General features: G+C 41.6%; 2 long non-coding RNA genes across 2 annotated transcripts in view; one reads left to right on the top strand and one right to left on the bottom strand.

The window, feature by feature from the left end:
* Positions 1 to 9636, top strand: part of LOC148219796 (uncharacterized) — a 47683-nt gene extending 38047 nt beyond the window's left edge. The window contains exons 2-3 of the long non-coding RNA XR_015799244.1: positions 6086 to 6278; positions 9129 to 9636. This is a non-coding gene — a long non-coding RNA (uncharacterized LOC148219796). The remainder of the gene's footprint in view (positions 1 to 6085; positions 6279 to 9128) is intronic.
* LOC148219795 (uncharacterized) overlaps positions 1 to 17991 on the bottom strand; it is a 107344-nt gene that overhangs the window by 68245 nt on the left and 21108 nt on the right. The window lies entirely within an intron of this gene.

The following is a 17991-nucleotide window of genomic DNA, read 5'->3' as shown; positions in this document are numbered from 1 at the left end:
TCTGTAGCTTTCCTGGCTTTAGTTTTCTCTGTGCTTTTTTCCTTTGTTTAGCATCAGTTCAGGGAAACCAGGCATAGTAGTTTTGAGTTGTGATTTGTGAGTAGTGTTGCTACTGTGTGAGAAATATTTTAATATCCTGAGAGAAATAAAACCAGTTATATGGTATTATGCAAACTTCATATCTTTGACTTCTTTTCCTTTACAAATCCATCCTATAAAACTTTGGCATGTCCTTCCTCCCAGCAGAGACGCTTCTCTAAAAATTTCTAAGTGCTATATTATTTTAATTAATTCAGTTACTTCATACACTCACCGGCAAGTCAGTGGTTTTCTCTTTCCTTGCAAATATGCCCCTACATTATACAAAGTGTCTAGCAGGAGAAAAATTCAGATACTAAAAGCTTTTGAGAATGAATTTTTCTCAAGACACCAGATATTAATAATTTTTTGCTAGATATATATCAAAAGATCGTTAAGAAAGTATGTTTTCTGTTACAGCAGAGGAAGAGAAATACTTCGGTTTTTAGAAAGCCAAGGTCATATTAAAGAGATTGTAGTACCTTTTACATCTTTCCTGAATACACCTGCAGAGTAGATGTATTTCTTGTGCGGATGCAATTGTATTGTGATTACCAGGCTGGGAGGGACATTGTCACACTGGAGAAAAGAAAAGAATTCATTTTTTGGCAGTTCAGGTGCCGAGGAAACACATGGATAAAGGTGAACATTTCTCTTTTGAGAGGAAGCTGAAGGACTGAGCAGTTGTAGCAACAAAGTCATTTTCACATTTATACTGTGTTTGCATCAGTATACACAAAAAAAGAGAGAGATTGGTGCCTTTATACTCCTTTTCTGAAGAAGTCTGCTTAGATTAAATGAATCATTTTATGAGTGCATGTCTCAGCCATGATTTACATGTCCAAGTTCATCCAAGAGATCCTAGGCCCTAGAAGTCCTGTAAAACTGTGTTCAGAGCTGCAGCAAGGGTTGAGCCATGGCTAGCCCACAAAGCAGAGGCAGCAGACACCACAAGTGAATGAGTGGCTCGGGGTAGTCCTCTCTATGCCAGGGACATCTAAGTTGTCATGATCAGCCTTGAAGAGAGAAGGGTCCTCACAAGGATGAAAGGTCTGTTGTGCTAGCTAGAGGCAGAAGAGCAAGGTAAAAACCTCATTAAGGTAGCTTATCCCTGTAGTGCCTATCCTGTCTGGCTGGAAAAGTGGAACAACAGCTCACAGTCACTGTCTTTGATCCCATCTAGGTGCTCTGCAGCATCACGTCATCGGCATGTGCTTCTCTGGAAATATCTTACCCAGAATGATGACTTCTTTCTCAGCTGGAGCTTTTAGCTGACATGGACAGGCTCCAGAAGAGATGCTGTACAGTTTGTTTTTGAAGTGGAGATGCTGGCTAGGAAAGTTGTCCTGGACTCATGGTGGTGATTAAACTGGATGACTGTTATCTGCCCTACAGGTAGCAAATAATGCCTCATTGCCTACTACCTGTTTCATTTTGAACTGTTTCTTGGAAAACTCTGTGGTAGCTATATATAATGTGGCTTGCAGAGGTATACTTTTTAGATTTCATTTTGCTCCTTAATAACAATGTGCAATAGATTTACCAAACAGAGCACTCTCCAGGTTATTTTGTATTTGTTCAGCCTGATGTAGAAAATCTTAAATGCATCTAAATAATAACCATTTGCCATAGTTCAGGCTGTAGCTTTCTGGACCACTTTTGTATAAGGCACAGATGCAGCAGACAAATCTAACAGATTCTGGGGAGAAGCATCAGTTGTACATTGGGAACAATTAGCAATAAGAATGAAAAATCCCCCTGAAAATAAAGATTTTGTTCAGAGATCAAATACATATTAAAGTAAGTATCTGCCACTTGCCAGAGGGTTATCTAGGACTGATTATGATTTAAGCCTGAGAAAATCCATTAATTAGGGATGACACAATTTTAAAAATACACTTGATTCTCATGCTCGTACACTAGTCAATTTGCAGATACAGGTTTCAAATACACCACTGACAATGGTGTTTTAACAGCCCATCACAACTACAGCCTGTTAATTGACTGCAGCTCCAAGGGATGAGGTTTAATAAAGGCTTTGGGATCTAGAGAAGCAGGAACACCAGGGAGGATGACAGGATACTTGGTGGAATTGGAGAAGAAATTTCTATACTCTAGCCCTTTCTCTATTACTTAGGTAAATAGGCCTGGATTCCAAACAAGATAAGATTCCTGTCAGTCTATTTCAGTGCATTTCTAAGTACTGTAGTTAAACCCAGACAGCAATTAAGTACCACACAGACATTTGTTCACCCATCTTCCCTGTGGTGGGATGCAGAAGAGAATTGGAAAATGGCAAGTACCATGGCTTGAGAAAAGAACAGTTTAATAAACAAAATAAGGTAACTATGTAACAACAACAACAATAGTAAAGAAAAGGAATATAACAAAAAGATAAAGAGGAATAAAACTCAATTTTAAACAAGTGGTACACAATGAAATTGCTCATCACCCACTTAGGACTGCTCAGTCTGTCCCTGAGCAGTAACGGATGCCCTCTGGCCAACTTCCCTCAGTTTATATAGTGAACATAAAGTTCTGTGATATAAAATATCCCTTTGGTCAGTTCAGGCCCTGTCCTGGCCATGCTCCCTCTCAGCTTTTTGTGCACCTGCTCACTAGCAGAGCACACGAAACTTCAGTGTCTTATCAACATTATTCTCATAGTAAATGCAAACCACAGCACTACAGCAGGTCCTAGAAAAAAAACCCAAACAATTAAGTATCCCACTTGGAATCAAGACATTCAGGAAGCAAGAAACGTGGCAATCAATGCATCAGACCTTTTCTGAAAACTGGCAGCGACTCTACAGACAACCTCTACTGAGCTGGTTTGCGTCTATTGAAGAATTTGACTCATTATGCCTGTGCTGTTCACAGCAGGAACCTCCTCCATGGCATCTCCCAGCTTCATAGGAGTTTGTAATTAAACTGCCCCTCAGAATTCTGGAACTTTTAAGCAGCATTCCAGGCAGTTCACCAGTTACAGAAAACTGCTTATGCAAAAGCTACTGATTTTAACTAGATGAGCAAAGCCAAGTCCCAGAGTATGGCTCATCATCCCCAGTCCCCTTTGATGGATGCCTTAGGTCCAGTTCCACCAATCTTTTCTGGGCTGTGCACTAGTTCTCACCAGTTCTGCAAGTTCACTTGACCTTGGAGCTTTAAATGAGCTGGTCCCTGATGCAGCACTGCCTGGCTCAGAAATCTCTAATGTCTTTTGCTATAGTATATATAAATATTTTTTTTCTATTTTTATATATTTACACATAGATATGAGTGGCTAGGAGTAGGAAAACAAAAGTGGCAGAGTTAAAGAGGCGGCAAGTCCATGCTGAACTGAAATACAAGTTTGTCAATCTCTTGTCCAGGTCACTGCCCTTAAGACTTGCCAGCACTACTCATCCTATGCTCTTCTGCTGGGCCAAAGGGTATGGATATGTAGTAGTAGGTTATTCCTAGGATTTGATTCCTCCTCAAAGTTTTTATTTTCTCCTTTTGCCTTGCCTCATGCAGAATAGAAGAGCTTGGCTTGTTGATGTGCCTAAACAGTCCCACAAAGGGTGGCATTGAACTGCACTCAAGGAAAGTTTTGCACAATCAGCCATCACTCTGACTAGCTCCCAGTGGGCCCAACTCCATGCACATGAAAACAGCAGCATCAGAAGAGCAGGCAGGAATCATTGTTAAAGAAAGGAGAAAGAAAGAGGAAAAAAACCCGTATTTGGCACACTGTGTCATAGCAGCTGGGTGTCCTCTGTCTCCACTCTCCCAGCTTCTGGAGGGATCTTTGAGCAATGCACAGGGTTCATAAAAGAGTAATGTTCCTTCATTAATATTTCAGTAATTTCATCAGATTACAGATACAATGTTTTTTGTTCCCTATAGTCTCATCATTATGCCTTTTTCTGTGATTGTAGATAGTTATGTACTGCAGCTCTGTTTTCCTTCATGACTCTGGGCATTAGCTTTCTACAACAATTAGTGATATGGGTGTCTGTTTCCTAATTTCTGGATTAAATAGGATCTTATTTAATTGGTCAGTTCCTAGACCTTCTTTAACAAAATCAGATATTATTATCAATTTCAGCACCAGAAAATGTTTTCCAAAACTGAGACATCCTCTTACTTCTACTTTTGGCAGGCATAGCTTAGGAAGAGACATTGGGTTCTTGTGATTTTTGGAAAAAGTTTGCATTGGGGGAAGAAAGCTCTGGCCTTAGCATCTCCTTTGCTGTCCATGCAGAACAATTTTCAGTAGCAGGAAGGCCAGTGCCTTCTCTGTCTTTATTGCTGATTTGCATGTCTTGTTCACGGCTGAGCTCTATATCTGCCACTTTTCATGCTGTTTCCATTGACAGTATTATTATACAGACTTTTCAATACTTTGCCCAGACATTATCGCTTCTAGCAGTGCATGGCTTCCAAGACCTGGCAGACATCTATTGCCTTTTTGCAAGCACAAATCCATTTCCCTTAATAACCTCTCTCCCAGCCTCTTGTCAGTCACATGGAAAACAATTTTGTCTCTAAGCATATCATTTTCAGTAATCTCAGACTGTTGCTGCTGCTCATTCTGCCTCGGTTTGGCTGTATATGTGTCAGTTCCATTTGTTACAACACGATGAGACGAAAATTGGTGCTGCTCAAATACAATGTTCAATTTAGGGTTGCAGGGTTTCCTAAATATTTTTAAAATGTCCTGCAAAATAAATTTGTCTTCTAGTTGCAGTGCTATGTGTTGATAGAGTTCAAAAATTTCCTCGTCTACCATGCGCAGAGAAACTCATGCACCATGTTGCTTGGAAATTTTCTCCTGTTTCACTTAATTTTAGGCTTTAATTACCTAGGTAAAAGCATTGACCCCTTTCTCCAGTTCTCTCTTGTAAACCAGGAAATGTAGTGGCTGCCTGAATAAGTCTGGGATACATTGCTTTGGGCTACTCAACTAGTTTTGCACTTTTCTCTCCCTCTGTTCTCTTTTTCAACCAAATGTTGAAATCCCATGGTAGATAACATGAATACTGCACTGTGATCATAATCCACTAGGTGAATTAGGGTCTACTACTGCACTAAGCTTTTACTAATATTTCATAAGTTTGTGAGTGAAATGTAATGTCCCTGTTTTGGCTCTAATTGTAATTTCCACCTCTTCATGCATATCTACCTTATAGCCTCTAGCAAGCAGGATGGGAACATATCGGGGTGCAGGCAGGGGGTGGATCAGTCTCAGGCCTGCTAGAGCAGGTCTGCTGGAGGGCAACATGTCATGTCACTGCACCAGACTGCAGAGTGACACTGAATATTCCATTTGCAGGACACAGGGTGAAAAGCAGAGTTGTCATGACCTCACCTGATTCCTGGTTGTGGTGGAAATAAGCGGCAGCAAGACAGCACTGCATATTCACTGATCCTTGGGGCAATCCTGCCAGAGGGGACTAATGGGTGGGAACATCAAATCTGTAATTTCTGCTCAGGGTACAAAAGCTGAAGTAGCATGTGCAAATTAAAGATGTGCAAGTACCTTTGGGCAGGCAGGGAAAGAAGGCAAATATCTACTTTAGCATGAGAAAGGAGTGCCAGTTTACAGCTTTGCACACGCTCTTGCTGATAGCAAACCACAGATTCTGGCTGCCTGTCTTTGTATCATCAGTGGCCTCAGCTGAAGACACAAGAAAAATAGACAAGGACTTTTAACTGCAATAGAGTCACTGTTCCGTACCAGATCCGACGTGTTTTGAAGAAATTTAGTTGAATCCACTACATTGTGAACAATGACAGTTATGGGAAGTAGAGGTGCATGTGGTCTTTTTTGGGAAAAGTTGTTTTTTAAGGACTGGTCCTGCTTTCCCTCTGGGTTTGCCTTCATGCCCAGACATTTGTGACATGTCTCCAGCTGAGGCCAGCAACAGGGTGAACAGCATGGTGCAATTGTCTCTGGGTCACTGGGCTGGCACCATAGAGGCTAGTGGTGCTCCTTTACATTCATGGTCCTCTTCCTTTGCAGCCTCACTGTATGAAACGGGCCGCAGCCAGCACGACAGCCACAGCTTGAAACCTCAGCAACAGCATCCTGTTCTCCCACCACTGCACCTCATCTCCTCCTGGGACAGCGTCCCTGTCATGGGCAGGACCAGTTCCAACAGCCACATCCTTCTCACAACCAGGTCATTTGTAAGGATGCATCCAGCATAGCACAGGTAGAAACATCAGCCATGCATGAGTGAAAATGGTGAAGAGGATTATGTTTTAACTCTTATAAGAAGGGCTAAGCAAGGTCAAGGTTTATAAAAGATGTCAGACTGCTGCTCAGTTCCTGCCAGTTGTTGGCCTTACATGGATGGAGTCTGAGATGTTAGGTATTTCTGTTAAGTGTATAGACGCAGACTCACCACAGCCCATGACCAAGTGCTATGGCAAAACTAATGAGCCTGGAGAAAGAGCTGTTCTAAGAGATCATGTTGGCATAGCACCCATGCCCTGGCTCTTTCTCTTTTTTGTCTAACTCTGAATTTGTGTTAAATCTGTTAATGGTCCTCTCTCTCTCTTTTTTTTTCCCCTTTTTTTAATCTCCCTGTGTCTTCCTCTAGGATAATACCAATAATACCATGTGTACAGATAAACTATTACACTCATATTATATAACTTACCTGAAGAAATAAAGGTGGGTTTTTGCAGTACAGGAGAGATGGTAGGAAGATACTTTCCGAGTGGTTTAGATCTCAAAGAAAGGCTTACAAATCTATTTTCCAGTAATGACCAATTGTTTAATAGTGACCTTAGTGATAATGGAAATGAAAATTAATATGAAGCTTATGGCCTGTAGGTAACAAATCTGCTCTTTATTTTCTTCTTTCTCTGTTCTGTAACTCAGATTCTGTATCCTAGTTTCTTTACTCTCCTGCATGTATTTTCTTTCAATTTTGTACTGATCTAAAACATTATGAAGCCTTTGCCTTCTTTTCAAACTGGTGGAGGAAGAAATATAGAGGCAGTAAACAACTAGGGCTATCCTTAAACCAAGTATTTAAACAAGCACCTAGGGTGAAATAATTCCTGTAACAGGATATGACAGGGCCATGAGATTACTTAGAACTCTCTACACAAGGAGATGATAGCTTTCTCTGTCTGAGTTCAGACCTCTTGGGAAAGCCCAGAGACAGGTAGCCTAGATTTGTGGTGGTGCTAATATAGCAGAAAGGCTTTGGGCTCGGAGCTGTCTTTTAACCAGACATCTCAGACATTAGTTATCTCTGTCAAGTACCTTGCAGAGCATTGTTTGTAGTTTTCTCTCTGCATGATAGATACCCCATTCCCTTATTCCAAATCAGGAGTGACTGAGATCTCAGACTAACTCTGTCATCATTGGAATTGCCTCTACTGCCCTATTCCCCTCCACACAGACACTTCCCTCCTGTCGAAGAAGTACATGATGGGGGAGGGTATCATGAGGACATATTATATAACTTCATTCTGTCTTTGTGTTGCTAGTGGTTACCTTCTGAATTCTGGTATTACTATACCCATTTCAAGTCCCTTGACACCTGTAGGGTTGAAGTGGAATGAGGCATTATGGTATTATCTCATTAGTCACAGAGTGCATTTGTAATGCACATAGATTAGTAATTAAAAAGGTAGCTTTAGCTGTCTGGATGGTCAGGAAGACCTGGCTATCCAGGGTCCTCTCTTTAGAAAGAATGCCAATTGAAGCCTTTAAGGCATCACTAGAATCACACAACGAGAGTATTCGGTGTCAAGGTGCTTTTTCCTAAAGAACTAGCAAACACCAGCATTTTTCTCAAATGGAGTGAATCAAATTCAGATTAGCTCTGGCATCTCTCTAAGTGGTCCTTCAGAAGTGACTGGTGAGGATGGAGTAATGCACTTCACTCATAAGAGAGAAACAACAATATACTTCACTGATATAAAGTAGTAAGCTAACGAAGTTTAATGGTGAAGTGTCAGTGATTTAACAAGATTTGATGACATGGTACACTTGATTATTGATTTCATAGGGACACGGCCAGACAAACATTCAGGGAGATACTGCCATTGAGTCATAAGGTTCAGAAAGGACCCCACTGCTTTCTAAACTTCTCAGAAACGAGTCTAGGTGCACCTGTGTTCAGTTACAGCCCTAGACGTAGTCAACAGTTTATTTCTAAAAGATTGTATGAACACAATCATGTCTTTATATCACTTAGTGTCTTGGTTTGAAAGACAGGTATTTGCTAAAAGAGACAGGAGCATTTCTTTGAAACGGAGAGTATAAACCCCCCTCCCTTCACTTTACTATAATTTTGAAATTAAGGGGCTCTTAGGCAAAGGTATGGAGGTAGGAATAACAGTTCTTTACTAATATATCTAACAAGACAAACAAAAACAACAACAGCTATGAAACTGACAACGAACAAACAAGAACTCAGTTTTAGTCCTTTTTCAGCTGCAGACACCTTTTCCTTGCCCTGCAGTTACCGGTGCTGTGGGCAGATCCCACAGCCGCAGCTGCGGGAGGACTGGGGTGATGGTGGTGGCAGCGTCCCAGGTGGGACAGGGATGGGGGAGAGACCTCTGTGCTCACGGTGTCGGTCGCGGTGCCCAGCAGGGTGTCCGGAGCTGGCAGACTGAAAGAGGGAAGGCAGCAGTCCAACAGCAGGGAACGTGGCTCCCGGCGCTGGGATGGCCGGGGGGTGTGACAGGCAGCAGCACCGGCCGTCTTTCCGCCGATTCCATGAGCGAGAGAGAGCGACTGCCAAACCTCTCCTTTACCTGCTGCCTGGACATGGCGTGTTTCCCCCTCTTGTCCCTCTCTCCCCGCGAGAGAAACTAGCCGTCTGAGCTACGGGGTAGCCACAGGTTCTTAGCATAACAATGGGAAAAAATCCACAGAGAGAAAAAGGGGAACACTCAACCTCCAACACTTAGCTAAAATTCCAAAGTCTAGCATGCAGCAGCGGAGTTTCAGCTGGTAGGAGCTGTTTTATTGGAATGCTTCACTTCAGTACCCTTGATCTTACTTTTCCGATAAACACGTCTTCTGCTCTTTGCAGTGCTCAAGTTCAAGAAAGATTCAATGCAGAGACCGTGTGGAGACCCAAGCCATAAGTCTTTATTTGAAGGCCAGTCACTGTTTTGACTGCCTGCAGTGGAATTCCTCCCTGAGTCCTGCCAGTGGACCACCTTACTGGCTTCATTTGGTTGGCATGGCAAGAGGTCAAGGCATCACGCAGCTGAGTTCAGCAAGAGTGTCTGTAACACATTGCTCTGTCAGAGTGTTTCTTGCTGTGATATTCAGCAGGAAGCCATGTATTAGTGATGTGCCTCCTTCTCATTGTTTTATGGTGCTATGTCTGGCATTATCTGCTACTCACTAATGGTGTAGGACGTATTCAAATTTTTTCAAACTGCTCTGGTTTCTGTTCAACTCCCATCTTTTAGGTAAGTCTGTCACTTGGAAACAAGATATTTTCATGTTGTGAATTACAAATTCTCTGTTCCATCGTCACATTTGCTGTAGTGTTGCTTCTGAGCCTATTCTAATAAAAAGTCACAAAATTACTTGAATTACGGCACTGCTTCTTTTCTCTGGGGCTTTATTTGCTGTGGATATATATAGGAAACTGTTGGGTTTCTAAGCGGCAGTACATTTTGTGTGGAAGAGATCTGATTCCTCACATCTGGGTTTTTCAGGTTCTTCTAAGCACTGCTCAAGGCTTTTAGCCTTGTTTTGTGGGTCTACTACTGGTCAGTGATGCTAGGAAACCTTTTGTTTCCCATGACTCTGTATCCTTTTCACAAAGCCCCTGTTCCTCTGTAGTGGAAGCAAAGATGAGGAAGACCTTTGAAGTCCAGTTAACTTCCTGTTTGCGCTAGCTAGCTGCAAGACCAAGAAAATTGTTGGATGATCTTTCAGTGCTGTTCCCAGAGGGCTTAGTAGGTGGCCAGCAAAGGTCCAAGACATCCTTACTATCCAAGATATACTAATTGAAGTTGCACTGAGTCTGCTGCTTACAGTGAAATTTCAGGTTCTCTGAGCTGGGTGAGACTCTAACTGAAGCTGCACGGATTGAACTCCCACTGAAGCTGAAGGTTTTCAGTGGATTCACTCTGTTAAACTACACTTAAACACTGTAATTTGCACAGATTCTCTACCAAATTGTTTCATCCAAATTGCCCACTAACTTGCCAAATTATCCTGCAATTCATTGCACTAATTTGTGACATTTAAATGGTCCAAAGGAACAGAGAATAAAAGTCTACTCTAAGTCTAGAAAAGTCTTATAGTCTAGTCAAATAATGATTATTAATCTGTTAAATGATGCTAACACTTATATTTCAAATTATGTACAGTTGGTTTTTCCAGTCCATATCTGATTTCACCATTTTTGGTGACTTCTTTATCTTTAATACCTCTTACTTGCTCTCTTTGCTACATCTGAAGCTGACATTACTCAGATCGTAGGGTTGCATTCATTTGCTGATCAGTAGCTGACCTTGGAGAGTTTTACTAACCCTGTTATAGGCCTGGTTATATGTCTACAGTCCAATTTTCAAGTCTTCTGCTGTCTTCCTACGCCTGTGCTCCTCTATGCTACATTTTTACTCTAGGTTGATAAGTAGGTAGGCAGAATACCTACTTGCTATTGCTATCTGTCTTTCAAAAGCAGAAGTAACACTTAGGGTCCTGTCCCCATGAAGGCTATATAGTTCAGGCACCCAGCTGCCATTTGTGTTCAAAAATTTTCTCATTTATCAATATACTTGCAGAAGAAATCAATAAAAAACAATATGGCTGTTCTTTTCATGACAGAAAGGCTTTTCCTTTACTTGCTTATAGCAATGTGGTGGGAAGCATCCTGAAGATCTGTAGTTCTGGAGTCCTTTAAAAATGAGTTTTGATGGTATTTTAAACTAATTCGATTGTCTTTTATGCATAGAAACATTTCTTTTTAAAATTAATAATTCTTTTCTAGTTACAGAAATAATGCTGAATATCTCAGTCACTTTATTTTAGATAGATAAACTGTTCTCGTTAGTTTCACCTATTTTTTCCTTTCTTTTTCCAATAACCCTCCTGAAACAGACTTATTTTTCCTCTTGAAAGTAACTGAGCTACTAGATTACAAGGCTCACACTTAGGATACCATACTTACTAGAGGTCCACATTTGCAGGGAAGGATGCTGTTTTGTCACTTTCATTTAATAGAGTTACTTTTATATATATATATACATACACACTAGAATCTTGCAGGTTTTATAGGACTTGAAATTTTTATTCTGCTTCTTAATTCAATTGTGTTCAGCTGAATTAGAAAAACCCAAAAGCATTGCAAGATTGTTTTCTTGAAGATGGAACTGAAAAGGAGCAGTCGATGTTCAATATTTCAAAAGGCTGAGAGCAGAGCCTCACTTAGGATAAAACAGCCATTTCCTGGGAAAGAAAACAGTGCAGGAACTGCACAGAAAATGAAAGAATACTGGCTGGGTACAGAATACGAATTGCTAAATGTCCGCACATCTGGGCGAACCAATGTTCATGTTCAGAGCTGCAGCAGCAAGAAACAGCTGCAGCTTTGTGCAGGACTATTTTGGGACCTTACTTCCTCAGACAGAGATGGCTGTTTGCCAAAGATTCTCAATCTAAGATTCTTCCTTAGACGTTTGTGTGAATGGTGGGAAAACACAATAAGTTTTAACTCTTTTTTTTGTGTGTAAAAAAGTGCTACCCTCTGATCTTACATCTTCCTTATGTTATAGTACCTCTGGTGAAAGCCTCTGAGGTGTTTTCCCAGCCTGGGCAGTCCCTTGGGGAAAATGGGTTATCTTCTAAGATAATGTCTTTTCTTTCATGGTAGCTATGGTAACAGTGGCACCTGAGCTCAGATTGACCAGAGGAGATGCTTGGTAGGTTATGTAGCCCAAATCTTTTCAGAATTTTCCCATTCATGGAAATTTTCTGCTTCAGGCTACATGAGGATTTTTTTGTTTTGTTCTGTTTTTATTTGGTTTTGGAATTTTCTCCCACATTTTCTGTAGGGTGAATGAAAATCTACTTCTGCTGCTATTAGTTGAAAAGGAAGCTAGCAATGGCTAGTGATTCTGTTTGAGGTCTGCATGCACATTAACATTGCAGCAAATTGGTATGCACCTGAGAAAAAAAATTGGCTTTTTTTTTTTTTTTTTAAATGCAAACTGTTCAAAGAAATATACTCCCCTCGGTGGCACTTCATAAATAGTTTATTACTTTTGAAGTTTAAAAATAACATATCTGGAGCTGTTAAATGTCCTTGATTTCTCTGCTTTTACTTAAAGTGCATATGGTTGCACATCAGCCATCCACAATGCTCTGATTAATGTGATGTCTAAGACAGTAAGCATCAAAGGGAACCACTGTGTTTTAAATCACTCTTTCTTCCAACAGCAGAGTTCACCAGTGCCTTGAAGGCTGTGCTGTCCCTCTGGAAAACAAGAATTTATCTTCTTTCACTTTTCAGTGATTCAGAAATATTAGTGGTTCATACGATATGCTGCAGTGTGAAAGGTAGCAAATGAAAACTCAGAGGAGGGTGCTCGAGTCCTGGGTTAGAAGTGCTGTGACAGTTGGTCAGTACACAGGCTGCTTTCTGCAGCTCAGCTGTCCTGACTTCTCTGGGTGGGTTCTCCACTACACAATTCTAGTTCGCTCTAAAGCAGAGAGCTGCCTTGCCATGATTGGAGTGGGAGCTCCTTCTGGGAGCTGCACTGGGCTGCATGCTCCAGGGAATGCCAGTAGGATGGCTCAGTGTCTCAGAGAGTCCCAGCTGCAGGTCTTCCCACAGAACTAGAAGGGTGTTGCTGGAAAGGTTTAGAAAGGCTGATTGAAACTTCATAGTTGAGTTATAGCAAGGTTTTCTCTTTGAAGGGACCCGGTCCTCAGCTTGACTGTCACTCAGACATGGAGAGAAGAGAATTGATTTGCATTTGAACATTGTCATGATTGTATTTGTGTTTATTGTTATTGCGTTTCTTGTCCTAAGATGGATTAGGACAGCCAAGTGGCCACGGTGCCAGCGTCACCTGCAAGAAGAGCATCGCAGAGGCTCACCTGGCGCTGGAAGCTGCTCAGTGGGTGTGCTGCCTTCTCTTGCACTGCTGGCTTGTGCTCCTCTGGTGGACCTCCTCCAGCACCTAGGCGAGAGCTGGGTGGGGCTGCTGGCAGGAAAGAGGTGTGCAACATGCCCAGCAGAGGGGAGGCAGCTTTTAGAACCAACAAACTGCTAAAAAGGTATGAAAGAGGAATTTGCAGCTTTATCTTAAACTTTTTAACACAGTATTCTTCTGGGGAGATCCTAGTTATTCCTTTTGATGCTGAGGCGCCCCTCTGCTCTGAGAAAGATGGAGGGAGACACTTTGGTCAGCTTTTGGAGTTACACCTTGGCAGGGGCGTACTCCTTTAATACTTTTACCACTCACTCGTAACTGAGCTGCACGAAGACGATGGAGCATCTTGCCTGACCCTTGCTGTTTTTAGGAGTAATCTTTGCACAAACTATTTGTTTATATCCTGATGGAACTTTTTGTAAGGCTGAGAAACTGTTGTACTAAGCAATAACACAATAACATTTGCATTTTCTCTAAAAGCAAATTCATTCTCTGTAAAACCATTTCAAGGTTGACAGAAGGACTGACTGCTGTCGAGAAATGGATAATTTATCATACTAACTTGTTATAAAGTATTAAGCAGGTGAATTTGCTGTTACCTTAACTCTCTCCCCAATGTATATGGATTATGATTTAGTATATAATAATGCTATCAGTATTATTCAAATAATGCATTACCATATACTGCTACCACATAATTTGCAAATGTATTCCAGTAATTTGGTGTAGCTATCTCTTGATTCTGCTCTCTTCCATTCCCCCGTTACCTTTTGTCTATACCTTGCTCACTGTAATTATTTGTTTCTAGACTGTGTTTTCTAAGGTGGCACTACATCCAAGGAAGGGAGAAAGGGAGTGCTTGTTGATATTTTAGTCTGTTCTAGAGCTAAGAGTGTAAGTGTTCAGTTGGGGACATGGGGCTGAGTCCACAGTTGTGAAGGTCAGCTTCTGTTTACCAACACCAGCTGGACTGTCTGTACACAGTAAATGCTCTGCCCTGAATGAAGAAGTAACAGGTGATGAGGTAAAGGCTGCATATTTCTTTTCTGATACCATCAACTGCCTTGCTATCCTCTCTCCCTCTCTCTGATCCAGAGGGCAGGCCTATTAGGGAGCAGCTTCTTTCCTAAGCCTATCACAGCAACAATGCCCAAAAGGCCTCTCACTCTTAGGTTGGTTTTTTTACCCACACTATTCCCATTTGTCTTCCCTCTGGATAGTCTTCAATACAGGAAAGCCAGGTAATGAGGGAAGCTAATTCCAGTTCCTAGCTGGTTAGTAATAGAAGAACAGCTGTGAGTGGCCTTCACAAACAAACTCTATAACTAGGTAGCATGAAAGGACCATTCATGTGCTGCAAGAATGGGTGTGAGGGTCTTTACAAATATCAAACCACACAAGTTAGTTACAGAATCCAACAAGATCTAAACTTTTGAGATCTGGGGAAGAGTGCACAGGGTTAACAGGCATATGAGTAGTAACTTCTCTGCCGGGGTGGACTTTAGGTTAATTTTAATGATCACATGATGTATGATATGGGGGGTACATGTTAAAGGTGGAATATGCATTAGGCAGTCTGAGTACCTCAGCAAAGTGAGAAAGAGAGAGGGTAACCTGTGGTTGGGAATTTAGGATAAAAAGGAGGCTGCATGTTCCAAAAACTTGAGAGACACCACAGGGGTATGTTGCATTGGAATCTCCATTTATTTGAATAAAGTTGATTTTTGCAGGGCTTGTCTTCTTTGTGGACACTGGCCCTTGGCAGAGTGATTTTCTGCACAACTGGGGACTCATACAGGAAAGCTTTCACTTTCCAGGGTTGGCAGAGGGCAAACAGAGTTCCTGGGGTACCCCATCCACTCTCAGATGATCACTCCCTTCAGCAACAGCCGGCACTGAATAAGTCACTTGGTACTTGAGAGTACCAGTGAGTGATGGACCAAAGGGGTCCGTGAAGAAGTGCACAGGGAGGGATCACTGAAAATCTCACCACATGGTACAATGGGAATTTCGGGGAGTTAGCATGAAAGATGCCCAGGGAAGGCAGTGAAGGAAAGATGAGAGCGGATCTCAACAATAGTGATTATGATCATGGAATATCCCCAGATAGTTCTCTGGGGAGGATGTGAGGTTCTGTGATGGTTTTGCATTCCCCGGGAGGTAACCAAGGAAATAATCATAGAATATTTTTATTTTATCTGGCCAGAATATGATCTGCCGAGAGGATTTAAATGGCCCCCTTTTGGGACAGATGATGCTAGTCTTTGTCAAAATTGTCGTTGTATTTAAATTATACTGGGAAAGGACTGTTTGAAAATGAATGTGGAAAAAATATGGTTAAGGCAAGTACCAGCAGGAGTCCATGTAGTAAACAAAAGAAGGAGGAGAAGGAAATGAAAAAAAGAATAAGAGTGAGGACTGGAACGTTTTCCAGTACTTTCCCCCAACCTCAAAATCCATAAAGTTCCAGGGCCAGCTGCAGATTCCCTGTGTCTCCAACTTTCAGGACAGGAAAAACAAAGAAATACTGTTCCTACAGCCTGCCTCAGGTACAGCAAGGCAAAAGGACAGGACATCATATCCCTCTCCAGAACTAGCGAGGGAGCCCAGTACCCCTAGGACACTGGAGACAGGAATCCACCAGATGCCCCTATGTAGGTTCCACTAGGGAGCTGGGGTGGAAGATTCGAGTTTTTAATTGTGCCAATTGCCACTCAGGAGATAAGAGAGTGAAAAACGAATTACCCCCATATTTAGATGACTCCCTAGGGGCGGGGGAAAAGATAGAGGGATATATGGGAAATGCAGATTATACTTGGAAGGACTGAGATTTCCTTTAAAGCATCTTTTCTCAGGATACAGGAAAAATGCATGATTTGCAGAAAGCTCCCCAACTGTGGGAGGATGAACACCCAGAGGCCATGGAAAGGGCTGGACAAAATTTGCCTATAGTGGTTGATGCAATTTCCCAGGCAGATCCTCAATGGGACCAGAATAATTAAGCCAGATTGGCCTACATTTGAGATTATAGTGGGTATTTAATTAGAGCAATTAAAGCAGTGGTTCCCAGAACTAACAATGCTATGTTCTTACAGTAAGAAAAAAATCTAGAGTCCTTCTTATTGTCTAGAAAGGACTAGGGATGCCTTGAGGAAAGGAAAGTTGGACCCTGACGGACCAGCCTTTGATACAGTGCTGAAGGTAAAGTTTGTCACCAAATCATGGCCTGATATAAGAATTCAGAAATATGGAGAGTGGCAGGATAAGCCCCTGAGTGAGGTGGTTAGAAAAGCAGAGTAGGTGTATGTGAGAAGGGATGAGGAAAAGGTAAAGGTGAAGGCAATGATAATATAACAGTTTTTACAACCCCTGAAGCGAAAAGTGCAGCGTCACCAAGGAAAAAAGGGAAGGGGGCAGTCACCAGGATTTAACAGGAATATGTCTACCCCAGTGGTAGAGGGTCAGCCAAGAGAACATTGAGAAGGAGTTAATGTCCTATTTTTAAGAAAGAAGGACATCGGAAGAGGGAATGTCCCCACAGGTAAGTGGGCTCTTGTGAGGAGGAAGTCTGATGGCTGATGGAAACAGATTGTTAGCTCCCATTACAGCAAGGACTCACCACATAGGAGCCCTTAAAAACATACAAACTGCGTCTGGATCAAGAGGAAATACACTTCCTAGTAGACACAGGAAGACACTTGGTAGATAAAGTAGACATCTGGTCGACTTTGGATCTTATGCCAAAGTGGGGATAATTGTCAAAATGTTCTTTGGTTATTCAAGGGGTAGGTGAAAAATATGAGTGAGTGTGTCTGATTCAACCACGCCTAGTGGATGTGGGAGGTAAATACGAGATGCATGAATTTCTACTTGATCTAAATTGTGATTGCAACCTCTTGGGAAGAGAATTAGTAGCTACATTGGGAATTCAAATCAATATTATAAAAATGATACAGAGGTGATACATCCGTAACACTGTGTAAATTCTCTGATTAAACTTAAGCTAAAGTGAACCCAGAGTGTGGACAGTCCTGAGCAAAAATGGAAAATTAGATATGGAGACTTCAGATTATTTTGGAACAACCTAGACAAGTGGTCTCTGAGAAGCAATGCCCTATTTTAAGAGATGGAAGGAAAGGGATTACACCTATTCTTGAGTTCTCACCAAAGACAAGACTTCTGGAGCCATGCATGTGTCATTATAATTCTCCCATCCTGATGAGTAAAAAACCAGATAGAACCTATAGAATGGTGCAGGACCCAAGAATAATGAATGAGATTATTAAACTGAGGCATCCCATGGTCCCAAATCCTTACACCATCTTCAACCAGATATCCTCCTGATATCATCACTATTTAGTATTTCATTTAAAGGATGCTTACTGGGAATGCTGACTTACAGAGGATAGTAAACAGTATTTTGCTTTGGATTGGGAACTCAAAGAGGAAGAAGAGAAAATGGGTAAGAAACAATTGACATGGGCAGACCTTCAGTATGGATATATGGTCTTATTTGGACTTGCCTCACAAAAAAATATTGAAAGAATTTATTCTGCTCCCACGGATTAAGTTATTGCGATATGTGGATGTCTTGCTCCTATCAGGAGAAAAAGAGGAAGTGGTAGAAGAAACCACTGTGAAGTTACTTAATTTTCTAGCTAAAAAGGGAATTACAGTATTTGAGAAGAAAGCACGAATGGTGGAGAAAAAGATTAAATATTTGGGACATACTTTGACTGAAGGCTTGTGATGCATTGACCTAGAGAGGGTCCA

Source organism: Sturnus vulgaris, chromosome Z, assembly GCF_052056855.1.
Source record: "Sturnus vulgaris isolate bStuVul1 chromosome Z, bStuVul1.hap1, whole genome shotgun sequence".
NCBI lineage: Eukaryota > Metazoa > Chordata > Aves > Passeriformes > Sturnidae > Sturnus > Sturnus vulgaris.
This window is presented reverse-complemented; position numbering and strand designations above follow the sequence as displayed.